The sequence below is a fragment of the Syngnathoides biaculeatus genome, chromosome 12 (assembly GCF_019802595.1).
Source record: "Syngnathoides biaculeatus isolate LvHL_M chromosome 12, ASM1980259v1, whole genome shotgun sequence".
Taxonomy (NCBI): domain Eukaryota; kingdom Metazoa; phylum Chordata; class Actinopteri; order Syngnathiformes; family Syngnathidae; genus Syngnathoides; species Syngnathoides biaculeatus.
In genome coordinates this window covers 7,499,781-7,514,592 of record NC_084651.1, presented here as the reverse complement: position 1 = coordinate 7,514,592, position 14,812 = coordinate 7,499,781, and the positions used below count along the sequence as shown (strand labels likewise).

The 14,812-nt window shown below is 44.5% G+C and overlaps 1 long non-coding RNA gene across 2 annotated transcripts in view; it reads left to right on the top strand.

Annotated features, from left to right (window-relative positions):
• Positions 1 to 5,462: 5,462 nt before the first annotated feature.
• The window catches only part of LOC133509634 (uncharacterized), a 21,877-nt gene continuing 12,527 nt past the window's right edge, over positions 5,463 to 14,812 (top strand). Inside the window, exons 1-2 of one of the 2 annotated variants that reach the window (XR_009797407.1) lie at positions 5,463 to 5,540; positions 10,048 to 10,193. This is a non-coding gene — a long non-coding RNA (uncharacterized LOC133509634). The remainder of the gene's footprint in view (positions 5,541 to 10,047; positions 10,194 to 14,812) is intronic. The other variant, XR_009797406.1, reaches the window with a different exon arrangement.

Here is a 14,812-nt window from a genome sequence, read left to right as displayed (position 1 = left end):
TTACTCTTCATTGAATGCAAAAGGATGGTTGAAAATTACATGACTCATTATATTTCTTATTATTATTTTATTTAGATTATTATATACGACAGCTGGGATAGGCTCCAACACTCCTCGTGACCCTTGTGAGGGTAAGCGCCGAAGAAAATGGATGGATGGATGGATAGATTAGATAGATAGATAGATAGATAGATAGATAGATAGATAGATAGATAGATAGATAGATAGATAGATAGATAGATAGATAGATATTCATCAGCAGGGATAGGGTCCAGCACTCCCTGTGACCCTTGTGAGGATAAATAGCTAAGAAATTGGATGGATAGATGAATATTCGACAGCAGGGATATGCTCCAGCACTCCCCACAACCCTTGTGAGGATAAGCGAATAAGAAAATGGATGGATGGATGGATGGATGGATGGATGGATGGATATTAAACATCAGGGATAGACTCAGCACTCCCCGTGACGTTTGTGACGATAAGAAGCTAAGAAAATGGATGGATGGATGGATGGATGGATGGATGGATGGATATTCGACAGCAGGGATATGCTCCAGCACTCCCCGCAACCCTTGTGAGGAGAAGTGGCTAAGAAAATGGATGGATGGATGAATATTTGACAGCAGAGATACGGTCCAGCAGTCTCTGCGACCCTTATGAGGATAAGCAGTTAAGAAAATGGATGGATATTCGACAGCTGGGATAGGCTCCAGCACACCCCGCGACCCTTGTGAGGATAAGCAGCTAAGAAAACGGATGGATGGATTGATGGATATTCGCCAGCTGGGATAGGCTCCATCATTCAATGCGACCCTTGTGAGGATAAGTAGGTAAGAAATGGAATGGTTGGATGAATATTTGACAGCAGGTATAGGCTCCAGCACTCCCCCCGACACTTGTGAGGATACCTGGCTGAAAAAGGGATGGATGGATGATTATATGGATCTGTAGTGCCTTTCGTGCGGCACAGAGGTTCAAACCCTGAACCCAAAAAGTGTGAGGCATACGTGCTGTCCACTAGTCAGCGTGCCGCGGATCCAACGCGAACATTCAGTTTGCTTGAACTAAAATAATAGTTTTGGAACAGTAGGACATAGAAGAAAACATGAATCAAAGTCGATTTTGGATTATTTTTCCTCTATTCACCCCCCGGAAAATCAGCAGGGATCTTACGTTGACCTTTGAACGACGAACCTCTTTGAAAAGCAATCAAGTGAGGGGACAATCAAACGTTATTATTAAATATTACTCTCGTGTTGTATATTCAAAATCAGTGGCATCGTTGCACTTTGTGTCTTGTGCCGAATAAAACACCAAAATACATTTGAAATACATTGACATACATTTTAAATATACACGAGAAACACGCATGAGATTTACAGCACATCGCCATCTGGACAAAAAAAAGTGCTTCCATATTGATAATAATAACAAACATTATTAGGGAGATACTAATTTAACAATCCGAGTTCGAATACCTTCTTTAGTTACATAGAGGGTGGGGGGTGGGGGGGGGGGGGCAAAATATTAGAAACAGCTGCGAATCTAATGCAGTATGTGACCAATAGCAGAATCTTAGGATGAACTCTGACGTGAATGTCGAATATTTATGAAATTATGTACACTAAACTTCATGAAAAAAGTTTGTTTCTCTACATTCCCAGTTTCCCAGTTTCACTATTTACAGTTTTTAATTTAAATTGTGATTTTGGGAGAGAACAAAATTGAAATGGGAAAAATCTTTCATATTTGACTTCCAAGCTGCGATCGGCTGGCGACCGTTTCAGGGTGTACGCCGCCTCCAGCCCGACGATAGCTGGGAAAAACGCCAGCACTCCCCACGACCCTTGTGAGGATAAGCGGCTCAGAAAATGGTTACGAGCTTGGTCACGGAACAAAATTATTGACAAGTGAAAGGAACACGGCGGGGCGGTGGATCAGCTGATAAAGCGTCGGCCTCACATTTCTGAGGACCCGGGTTCGATCCCGGCCCTGCCTGTGTGGAGTTTGCATGCAACATTAATTGGACACTCTAAATTCCCCCCAGGTGTGATTGTGAGTGCGGCTGTTTATCTCTATGTGCGACCAGTTCAGGGTGTACCCCACCCGCCTCCTGCCCGTTGACAGCTGGAATAGGCTCCAGCACTCCCTGCAACCCTTGTGAGGATAAGTGACTAAGAAGATGGATGGATGGATGGATGGATGGATGGATGGATGGATGGATGGATGGATGGATGGGATAGGCTCCCGCACTTGCTGTGACCTTTGTGAGGATAAGCGGCTAAGAAAATGGATGGGATAGCTTGATGGATGGATGGATGGGATAGGCTCCAGCACCCCCGCAACCCTTGTGAGGACAAGCAGCTAAGAAAATGGATTGGATGGATGGGATAGGATAGGCTCCCGCACTCCCTGCGACCTTGGTGAGGATAAGCGGCTAAGAAAATAGATTGGATGGATGGTTGGATGGATGGGACAGGCTCCCGCACAACCCGCGACCCTTGTGAGGATAAGCGGCTAAGAAGATCGATTGGATGGATGGATGGATGGGATAGGCTCCTGCACTCCCCGTGACCCTTATGAGGACAAGCAGCTAAGAAAATGGATTGGATGGATGGATAGATGGATGGAAAGAGTTGATTGAGATGGATGGATGGATGGATGGATGGATGGATGGATGGAGCGGCTAAGAAAATGGATTGGATGGATGGATATTCGACAGCTCGGATAGCCTCCATCACTCCCCGTGACCCTCGTGGGGATAAGCGGCAAAGAAAATTGATGGATGAAAGTAACACTGGCTAACACTAGTGTTCAAGTGATGTTAGGAAAGGTGCTTGTGATCACAGTGAAAAGTGAAGGACCACTGCAACTTCGGTACCGATTTTCTGCATATATCAAGAAAAGTGATGTAGACCCACTTTATTTGCTCGGGTGGACCGGAATCGGGCCCCCGAGCCTCGAGTTTGACACCTGCGGTTTAGCGTACTCAGTGAACCTAACGTGCATATTTTTCAAAACCCAGACAACCCGGGAGAGAACCAACGTGATCCTGAGCTGGGATTCAAACCAAGGACCTTCTAACTGCGAGGCAGACGCACCCCCCCCCCCCCCCCCCCCCGCCCACTAACCCACCGCACCGGCCAAGAAGCAGAGCCGCCGAAATGTAAATTCAGGAGTCGAGAGCGGAGGAGGCGCATCGCCGGTCCCGCTCGGGACACTTGTGGAACCTGCAGCAGCGCCCCGGCCCTTGCGCAAACAATAAGCCCTTTTATACCGCAGCATGAGACAATGGACAAGAAAATAAAAGTCCAGCAACACTCTGGGAACGGCGCGGGGGAATCCCACCGCATCCCGGCGTACGCGCACACTCACACAGGGCGCATATGTTCTTGGTTTAAGTCCTAAAATGTGACTCAGGCCTCGCTGCTGTAATGTGCCTCAGATGTCCCAAAAAAAAAAGGAGATGGAGCGAGGAACAATCTAAACAAAAGAATCTCAGGGGGGAACCAATCAGCCTCTTCCGTCTTTTTCCTCCTCCGCTCTTCTGATTTCATTTTTCTCCTCCTCCTCACTCGCGCTGTCTTTGTCTTTCATGCGCCCCTTTCCCTCCTCCCGGGGTTGATGCACTCCGGGTCAGAGTGGACGCTTTTCCCACATCCTCTCACCTTCTCCGTCCACCTGCCGTCGTGCGGAGGAGCCTCGCAGGTGGACGGCGGGCCTCACGCCGCAGCCGGGAAATGAAAACCTGCGTTTGAAAGAGGGAAAAGAAGGAAAATAAAAGGAATAATCCGCTAAAAGTTGAAGAACTGATTCCATTAATGGACTTTGAAAGTTCAAAGTTAGGGTTAAAGCGGAGTCTGATGATTTTTGAACAATTCTTAAAAATGAAAAGCCAAGGTGTTTATTGAAAATTGGGCATAAAACAAACAGAATTACATGACGAGTCCACTAGCTTAATGCTAGCAAGCAATGCAAAACACCATACACAGGCTAACCAAACTACCAAAGACGTTGGAGAGAAGCGGATACTTGAACACAAAGGATGCAGCAATAAGACAGACAATAAAGGAATCATCCACCCATGCATCCATTTTCTTTGTCGCTTGTCCTCACGAGGGTCTTGGGGGAGTGCTGTAGTCTATCCCAGCTGTGGGATGGGCAGTAGGCGGGCTTGAACTGGTTGCCGGCCAATCACAGGGCACATGGACACAAACAGCCGCACTCACAATCACACCTATGGGCAATTAAGTGTTAGTGTAATCAATGTTGCATGTTTTGGGGATGTGGGAGGAAACCCGAGTTCCCCGGAGGAAACCCACGTAGGCATGGGGAGAGCATGCAAACTGCACACAGAACCGTGAGGCAGATGTGCTAAACAGTCATTCACCGTGCTGCCCCAAAAATTCCAACATGGCAAAATACCCATCCATCCATTTTCTTTGCCGCTTATCCTCACAAGGGTCAAATGGAGTGCTGGAGCCTATCCCGGCTGTCAACGGGCAGGAGGCAGGGTTATACCCTGAACTGCCAATCACAGGGCACAGAGAGACAAACAGCCGCCCTCACAATCACACCGAGGGGCAATTTAGAGTGTCCAATGTTTTTGGGATGTGGGAGGAAACCCGAGTTCCCCGGAGGAAACCCACGCAGGCACGGGGAGAACATGCAAAGTCCACACAGGCGAGGCCGGGATTTGAACCCGGGTCCTCAGAAATGTGAGGCCAACGCTTCACAGCTGCATCACCGTGCCACCACATAAAGTACAAATACGTTAAAAATCGTCAAGTATACTGACAAAGAATTTGCAGTTTGTTACTTCCTAACACTCTGCTATTTTTTTTTTTTTTTTACAAAATTATTTCTCTGTACTACACACCCAGGCACACACACACACACGTACACACTGTGTGTAGTGATGAGTGAGTGGGAGCTACCGGTTCATGTTTTTGGATGGAGCAAATTAACGTCACACATCTGGAAGACGGCTCCCGCCTGCTCCGCCCGCCGCTGCGCTGCGTTGGTGTGATTCCCACTTTGCTTGTGTGCGTGAGCGTGTGTGCACGTGCATATATGTTTATGTGCGCATGCGTGTGTGCTTTAGTAGGTAAGTGTAATATTTCCAATGCTCTTCTCTTGGAACAGACCACCCACCCAGAAGACCAATAGAAGGACCATGGGGAGGCCGGATACATACACACATACACACACACACACGCACGCACGTACACGCACACACACGCACACTTGGTTCCAAGTCAACCTTGCCCGATATTCTCAGAATAGAATATGGTGTTATCTGTTTTGGAACTAAAAGTAAAGATTTTAACGTACAGGAAGATGCTGATCGTTGTACACCTTAAAAATATTTGCGTGAAACAACATTATTTCATTTTGTGCTCTTGAGGATAAGCGGCAGAGAAAGTGGATGGGCGGATGTTTCTTCCGGTGTGCCCACATTGGCCACCAGGAAGCAATATAATACGGTCATGCCGATACAAACGAAGAAGAATTTCGAAACACACGAGAGAAAGTCAGTAAGTTACATTAATACAGTAGTTGTCTTTATTCATAGAGGATAAAGAAAATATGACTGTGATTATTGGTAGATAATTTATCCACATTGTTTGGGTGTGCTTGCTTTAAGGGTTCTAACTCTGCTACTATGGATGCTAACCGTTAGCACACGAATAGCATACACTGTATTCCATTTTGTTAGCAGTAAGCTAGCGGGTCATTCGTTTGAATGGTCAGGATAGGAATCATTTATTTTAGCACCAAATAATGACAGCATCCATTTAAAATCCCGTACTATGGCGAAGTATGCGTGACACTGATATGAATTAAACTCACAGTGTACTGAATCCGCAATAGGAACCATGATATTTCTAGGGAATACTGTATGTCAGCATGTAGGTGTGTTAGCATTAAGCTAGCGGACTTACATTGGACAAAATGATGTAGAAAATTTACAGAGAATTTCATCTGGGAGTGACAAATATTGAACATGGCTGGTATTTTGAGAACGGTATGTACAAGAAACTTGTCTTAATTTCCTCAACGAGATGTTCTGTGAGTCTCCAATTTCTTGGCCACTTAGAAATACTTTTTTTGGGTGTTTTTTTTTTTATGGGTTACTATGATGTTGGTTGGTTTTGCACAGTTTTACTGTGGGTATTGTGGCCAAAATACTTTAAATGACTTGTGCAGCTTTAGCTGTTACCGAATGTAGAGCATGTGAAATCCCCTAAAGTAATCGGAAATGTTAATTTTAACACATTCATTGTTCCATTCAATAAAAGCATGCAAGAAGTAAGCATGTTTTTTTTTTTCACACACTAAATCACGTCATGACCTTTTTGATCAACCTGACAAACGAGACTATTAAAGGCCTTGTGACAATAATTACGACCATGAAACGCTGTAAAGCTAAAATCCAGTTAAACAGAAAGTCATCGACGCCTGAACAATATGTCGCAATGGTAATGGCAACTGTTTTACATCAAAGACAATATGTAACAAAAAGTGCAAATATATGACTCACTAAATTGACAAAAGCTGCAGCCAATCTGAAAGAAAAAGCCGCTAAATCTAGCCATTCAAGGAAAAGGCAACATAACAAACAAGTCCAAAACAGGTGAGCCTTTTGTGCAATTGTGGTCTCATGACACAAATACCGACAGCACACAAAAGTTGTCTTTTTATTTGTGTTTACCATGTTATTAAACAAGGTGCCACGGTGGCACAGCTAGAAAGCATTGGTCTCACAGTTACGAGGACCCGAGTTCAAACCCAGCCCTCCCTGTATGGAGTTTGCATGTTCTCCCCATCCCTGCCTGGGTTTTCTCCAGGGACTCCGGTTTCCTCCCACATCCCAAAAACATGCAACATTAATTGGACACTAAATTGCCCCTAGGTGTGATTGTTAGTGCGGCTTTTTGTCCCTTTGTGCCCTGCGATTGACTGGCAATCAGTTCAGGGTGTACCCTCCCTCGTGCCCCTTGACAGCTGGGATAGGCTCCAGCACTCCACCGACCCTTGTGAGAATAACTGGGTAAGAAGATCGATGAATGGTTTAAAACAAATATTAATATTCCCAAACCTCCTTATTCTCTAATTGAAATGAACTTTTCACAGCACTCTGTCCATTTGACCGCAATTCTTTAATTACCACATAATGTGCCTTTCATGTGAATTAAAGAATTATGAACATCCATTTTTTGAGCCGCTTATCCTGACCAGGGTCGCAGGAGTGCTGGAGCCAATCCCAGCTGTCATCCGGCAGGAGGTGAGGTACACCCTGAACTGGTTGCCAGCCAATCTAATTTGAGAACTTTTATAATAGATTACCAATTAAATTTGGCACTTTTTTTTTTTTTTTTTTTTTTTTTACTTAAGTGGATCCAGCAAAGTGGAAGCTTGTCATATGTTGGACTGAAATCAACTGATCAGTCGCAAAAGTCACCTGTTGATAGTGTTGGGTGGGTTCTTTCAGTTCAAAAGGACAAACGTATTTACGATCATTAAGTATGGCACACTCTGTAGTGATTCCCATGCCGACACAAAAGAAAAACTTTTCACCCAGAGAACCTTTTCCTGCGACTTGTTACCAGGACCCCTAAAAGAAAAAAAACAAGACAAATGATGCTATCGTATGATACATAAATATAGAAAGACTGAAAGAGTCCATTGCTGGCTGTTGACTTCCACACTTGGGCCACCTCCCTCGCCAAACAGTCATGAATAAATGTTTTTATGGTTTTTCAGATCGGAAAAAGATAAAACTAATGGGCTCGTAATTCATTCGTCCACGCCTCGTGCCTATCGTGGCATTTGTTGTCGCGCAGTGGCGGCTTTTACATTATAGTGCGTGCGCCACTATAATGCATTATGTTGGATGCAAAGTTCGAAATTCAAAACGGGCAGGTTTTTCCAGTTGAACACGAAATTGTTTTTTTTTCTTTGATGTTCAGTTTTCCAGAAAATCTTATTTGAACTATATTTTGTAAGAAATGATTAGTTTAATTCTTAATTGTTGGACTTTTGAAGCAAAGGTTTCCAGAATATCTTAGTTCGACTCCAAATTGTTTCCCTTTTGGGAAATTCAGTCTGCAATGGCCGATTGCACTGTAGCTGTTTGTCATCATAACAGCTACATTTAAGGAATCAATTAGTTTAATCCGACATCTCTCACAGGAGCAACTTGAGGTCTTTCAATAACAAAAGCCCAGTGATAAGGAACAATCATGTCATTGTTGTATTTCTTTCGTTCTTACTTATTGCTCTCTTTGGAAGACAAACAAGATTCCGGGATTTACGGTCCCTGCGAGACATAGCGGTGTCGAAACCATCCGATGTTCATGACTTGATTCAGCAGAGTGAAAAGTATACTGTTCCAGTTGGAGTTTTACAGCAAAAAAAAAAAAAAAATATTTATTATCGTTATTATCAGGAATTATTCACAATCTTTCCCAATGGAGAGATGGCTGGGAAAACCGGGGAGGCAGATGTGGGAGAATTGGAAGCCCTGGAAATGACGAGCGCTCGCTATATTTCATCGGCAAGAATGTAAAGGGCACTTATCAAAGAAAACACTTCTACTTGAACCTGCGTCTTCGTTCTTTTTACGATCAACCCAAAGCACATCTGGTCAGGAGCCAGATGCGAAGACGTCGGAGTCGTGTCAGTTCTCTCCACTCCCTGCGAACGCGGGTCAAAACATGCCGTTTGTACGGATTACACTTTTAATTGTGCGTAAGATTGCGTGAAAAGTGCGTGTGTATATGTGTACGGTGGCCACCGTAAAGTAAAATATTTGTGCTATTTAGTTTTTTTCCCAAGTTGTTGCACGAAGGGCACGTGGCTAAGCCAAACGGCTGCACACAACAAAAGATGTGGCCTCGTACCAGATCCGTTTTATTCATTGTTAGCATGCAAGGTTGGCGGAGGGGACTGGAGAGAAGGAGAAAAGCCTGAAATGTTTACTCCGAAGACTGCAAATTGTCGGGGTGGATCCTGCCTCTCACCCGAAGACCGCTGGGATAGGTTCCAGCTCACCCGCCACTCTAACTTAGGACAAGCGCTTTAAGAACTAGCACTAACTGTTCTTCGCGGAAGTGATGTTCTGGAACCGCCTATCATAGGTAAAAGTAGATAGTAGTTAAATCTTTAAACTGGCATTGTTTAAAATCTTGATTAACTGCAAATGTTTTCCCAAAAAAATCGTGGTTGCGCTTCAAACCGATAAACATTGAGGCAGTGTGTTTTTTTTTCCATCCATCCATTTCCTTAGCCGCTTATCCTCACGAGGGTCACGGGAGTGCTGGAGCCTTTCCCAGCTGTCAACGGGCAGGAGGCGGGGTACAAACTGAACTGGTTGCCAGCCAATCGCAGGGCACATAGACACAAACAGCAGTTGCACCTACAATCATATTTAAGGGCAATTTAGAGTGTCCAATTAATGTCGCATGTTTTTGGGATGTGGGAGGAATCCGGAGTGCCCGGAGGAAACCCACGCAGGAATGGGGAGAACATGCAAACTCAACACAGGCGGGTCCGGGATTGAACCCAGGACCTCAGAACTGTGAGGCCAAAGCTTTCCAGCTGTGCCACTGTGCCGCCTCCCCCCCAAAAAAATCTTTTTTTTTTTTGTTTAACTTTAGAGATAAGAGTTTTCCTCAAAATCCCAGCAAAACTTCAAATTGTGACAGAAAGTCTCGGGTGGTCTCCAAATTGTTCCAAAAGTATTTGTTGAACTCCAGACTGTTGCAACAGACCTTCATTGAACTTGTAATTGTTTCAAAAAACCTTGGCTGTAGTCCAATTTGTTCCCCAAAAATCTTGAAGAATTCCAAATCCTATCTTTTTTCCTGCCAATATTGTGATTTCCATAGTTCCAACAAATATTGGTTGAACTCCGAATTGTTTGGCTTTTGAGGCAAATTTTGCAGTACAGTCTTTAACGTAAAATTGCTTGATTTATGATCCCTCCTTTAGCCCAACTTGGAAATATTTTACATCCAATGTACATTTTTTCCCCCTCAGAAATCATGGCTTAACTTCAGTGAACCTAACATGCATGTTTTTGGAATGTGGGAGGGAGCCGGTGTACCCAGAGAAAACCCACGCAGCACATGCAAGCCTAACACAATAAGGCCGAAGCTGCGATTCAAACTTAGATCCTCTCAAAAGTAAGGAACACGTGCTGGCCACTGGCTATTTGCAGTTTTCTTGATCACTTGCTACCACTGCTACTGCTTCTACTAATATTACTCATAATAACAATCGTTATAATAATACAAACTGTGATGATTTTACACAGAGAGTCATAATCCTTTGGTGGGAGAAAACGTTTCCTGTCTGGAAACCGACTTCAGGGATCCAAACAACCTAGCAAGCAAATAACAATCATTCTTGATTGTCATCTTGTTTTTTTTCTCCTCCCTCCCACATTTCAAAGCCACGGAGACTTTTGTTCAACTCGAAGTGGGATGAAAACTGATGCAAGAATTGTCCTCTTTTCAAATAGAAACAAATTACATTACAGTACGTAAGTAAGTGCACAATGAACCTCCACATCTTGTATTTTCTGTTTTGATATTTGCAGATTAATATATTTGATGCAGGGGCCTTCAGAATCAGTACCACTAGCAGACGTGAAATGAGCTATTAACAATGGTAGTATTTCTAGACGACGCAGACTATGAATAGCTCCATTAGCAGAAAAGCAAAACAGAACTTTCACTTTCTGTTTTTTCAGTTTAGGTTCTGATAAACAAACAAAAAAAAAACTGTGACTGTGAATTTGTGAATACTGATCTGAGAATATTCAGGGGTTCGCTGCACTGTGAAAACTACCAATGTTCGATACCGGTAAGACTATTCGCTCTTGAGTGCTCACCAATGCCACTGGCTTGTACTTTTGATACATAAAATTGCAGTGGACTGCAGTGTAGCGCCAACTACTGGTCAGGAGGACTTACTCATTGTCAGATTATTTTGGTTTAAAGGTCCACTGTCATGAAATGCATAATTTTTAGTATGTTATTAATGAAAAAAACGGCAGCCGGTATGGACCAATCCGTTTTTTCACCACAAAACGTGATTTTGACATATATGGCTTTTTGTCACTCCCGCCACGAAAATCTTCTCGAGGGATTTGTTTTCGATAAGAAGCAGGAAGTGACGGACAGGGCAGTGGCGCACTCAAGCGAGTTTTACTGGCCTGTAAGGTAGCTCATTGTTCCTTCGTGTCAGTCAAAATGGCGGCTCGTTGTATTGCTGGATATTCCTCGAACACTCGGAAGGATGCATTTACCCTTCATAAGTTTCCACGAGACCCGGTTCGTCGTGAAAAATGGATTGAACGGGTGCAAAGGACGAGAGCTTCGTGGGTTCCAAATGACAGGTAGGTGTGTATACAGTTACAAAAAAAAAATTATAGTTTGGGCGGGGCTTGTAATCCGTCTTTCATAACAACAAAAGGTCCGTGTACGTATGACAGGGGTGCTAATTGTGTTGATGTGCGCATCGGACGGCTTCCGTGTTGGGCTCCCCGGCAAAGGCTCCTGCGTCGACTCCGATGTGGAGGTAGTTTGGCTGCGGCGTCGTCGTCGTTGGCTGTTGTCGTTTTTGAGGCGAATCTCCCAGTGTGATGTCACGGCCAGTAGATGCAGCCAATATGGCGAATGAGACTTAGGCAACTTTGCGCATGGATGACGCGCTCTCCGCTCACATTTATTTTTTCGTATAGACATTGAAGTGAATAATGTTATATGTATTTTTCATTACAATATCTATTTTCGAATGTTTGTAGGGATGGGCTTTAAGTATTGTGGCCTTCACAAGTAACCGATACGTTGAAATAAGGTCGCCATTGATCCAATACCGATGTCTGTAAACTATCGGTATTTGCCCATCCCCTTGTAAAAACCCAAAAACCATTCGCTGAAGAAAAACTTTGTGCTAACAAGTGGAAACTTGGTCAAATCTAAGCCCTACAACAGCAGAGTTTGGATAAAAGCAGCACCAATCTCCTCCCACTATTTTCCACCTGTTCTTGTGTGACTAAATGAATTCTTGAGGCACCCCGAGGCCTTGACGGGAACGCCTGAATGTGCTGACGAATCCCCGCTGATACGAGGAGGCATCGGGAAAATGATGATGGCGCGGCATGCATGCACACGCACACACCCAGACATGCGCGCTCTTGTCGGGATAATGGACAAGCGTATAATTCTCTTTCTGCTTGTCCTCATCTGTCTCTGCACATCTGATGTACATCATATGGAAGCAAACCTGTGCGTGTGGATGACAAGACATTTGAGCATTTATCACATATCCTGGGCATCAGCTTAGTCTTCGTGTACTAGTACACTCTTTTCCCTCACCGAAAGACAACTCGGCGCACAAATGGAACAACTATGTCTTACCCGTAACATTTTATTTCCGGTCATAGTAATTTGCTGTCGTTAAGAAGTTGTCAGGAGAACTACATCTTACCAGTGCGGCAAAGGTGGACGAGTAGACATTGCTGCGCTACGACTACTACTATGATATGCCATATGTAAACAAGTGGAATTTTGCTTCATAAGTGATTATAGGTGATTTATAGGTTGGCAAAGACGATCTACTAGTGTGCAAAAATGTCACAAAATATCCATCCATCCATTTTCTTTGTCGCTTATCTATCCTCACAAGGATCACGGGGAGTGCTGGATCCTATCCCAGCTGTCAAAGGGCAGGAGGCGGGGTACACCCTGAACTGGTTGCCAGCCAATCGCAGAGCACATCAAGACAAACAGCCGCACTCACAATCACATCTAGGGGCAATTTAGAGTGTCCAATTAATATTGCATGTTTTTGGGATGTGGGAGAACACCGGAGTGCCTGGAGAAAACCCACGCAGGCACGGGGAGAACATGCAAACTCCACACAGGCGGGGCCGGGATCGAACCTGGTTCCTCAGAACTCTGAGGCCGACGCTTTATCAGCTGAGCCACCGTGCCGCTGTCATAAATTAGTGAGGAACATTTTTTTACATGCAACTAATATGACTTGTATGAATTGTCTTAAAATCCAGCCATCCAACCATTTTTTTTTAGCCGCTTATCCTCACAAGCGTCACAGGAGTGCTGGAGCCAATTCCCGCTATCATCGGGTATGAGGTGGGGTACACCCTGAACTGGTTTCCAGCCAATTGCAGGACACATGGAGACAGGCAGACAGTCACACTCACAATCACACCCAGGGGCAATTTAGGGTCTCCAATTAATTCATGTCTTTGGGATGTGGGAGGAAACTGGAGTCCGTGGAGAAAACCCACGCAGGCGCGGGGAGAACATGCAAACTCCGCAAAGAGAGACTGGCATTTGAACCTCGGTCCTCAGAACTGTGAAGCCAACACTCTGATCAGAGTCGCCGTCGTGCCACCCTGTCTAAAAATCCATACATTGGTTTTCTCTTTGTCTTGACTATTAAAGCAACGTCATGTGAAGAATGAGGCAAAACTGCACTAGTTAACAACTATGTGACACTTGCGACAAGAAAATGGTACTAGTTAACATCTAGTGCTTCACCAGTCCTAGTATCACACAGATTCAAACAAGTAAATAGTAGTAGTAGTCGTGGGAGTAGTTATTCTAAAGATGGTTATCATAACTATCAAATAGGCTGAATTGACTTTCCGTTTTGTGTGTGCGCGCGCGCGCGCTTTATGAATATAATCAGCCCCCTCAAAAGCCGCCCCTTCCTTCCGATGACATAAAACATTATTCTATTATACGACGATGTCATGCCTGAATCCCCCTGATGCCCGATCCCTTCACACCTACACATTCGCTGCACATATGGCTTGCACAAGCACACACATGAATGTGAAGGGTGGGTGGAGGGGGGGCTATGATTACCCCCCCCACACACACACACACACACCCTTCCACTCCCTCCTCTTCTTCGTCTTCTTCTTCTTTGGCAGCTGCGTGCAATTGGAAGTATGCCGCTCATTCCGCCCCCGAGTCGCTGTAACATCATCACGCTATTAGGCTAATGGCTCCACTCGCGACCCCGGCCGGCCCCCGTGTCGGGACGGGACCTGAGTGGGAGATGAAGCGCTCCATCTGCACGCGGTACATCCGCGCACGCACGCACATCCTCCCCGGAGATTGCTCTTTTTGAAAAGCCCACCTCTACCAAATTGTTCACAAAAATGCAATTTATGATTGGATTTTTATTCTTTTTTTTTTTGTTATCACACTTATTTCAACTGTATTAATTGACCTCTAACCGGTTAATTGTGTTCCCTGCATACCCCCCCCCCCAAACTGAGATGGCGTCCGGCTCACCTTTGACCCTATTTAAGAAGAGAAGTATAGAAAATGTGTGGATCTTATTTTTAAAGTTGTAGTGTTAAAATGTTACATCAAACATCACCTGTAAATGTAATTAAGTTTTTATGATGTTCTCATTTTCACAATGTCCTAAGGGGGAAGTAGCGCACACAAACAGCACCTGGCCTAAAACGTGCAGTCTTGCGAGTTTCAAACCCCCCCTTGGCGTATTATTCAGGCCTAATGAGCGTCCTTGTCTGTGTCAAGAGGTCTGAGCAAGCCTTATCTCGTAAGCAAAAAAAAAATCTTATCATAAGTCATATTTCATGTCAAAATGGGCGTCCGGCGTTTTTTTTTAAAAAAAAAAAAAAAAGAATCTCGCGGCAGCCACGTGCGGCCGTGTCGCAAGAAGGGCGACAAACACGGGGCACGCCGATTGGAGTTAATCATTGAGAGTCATCAACAATGGCCTGCGTACTTGG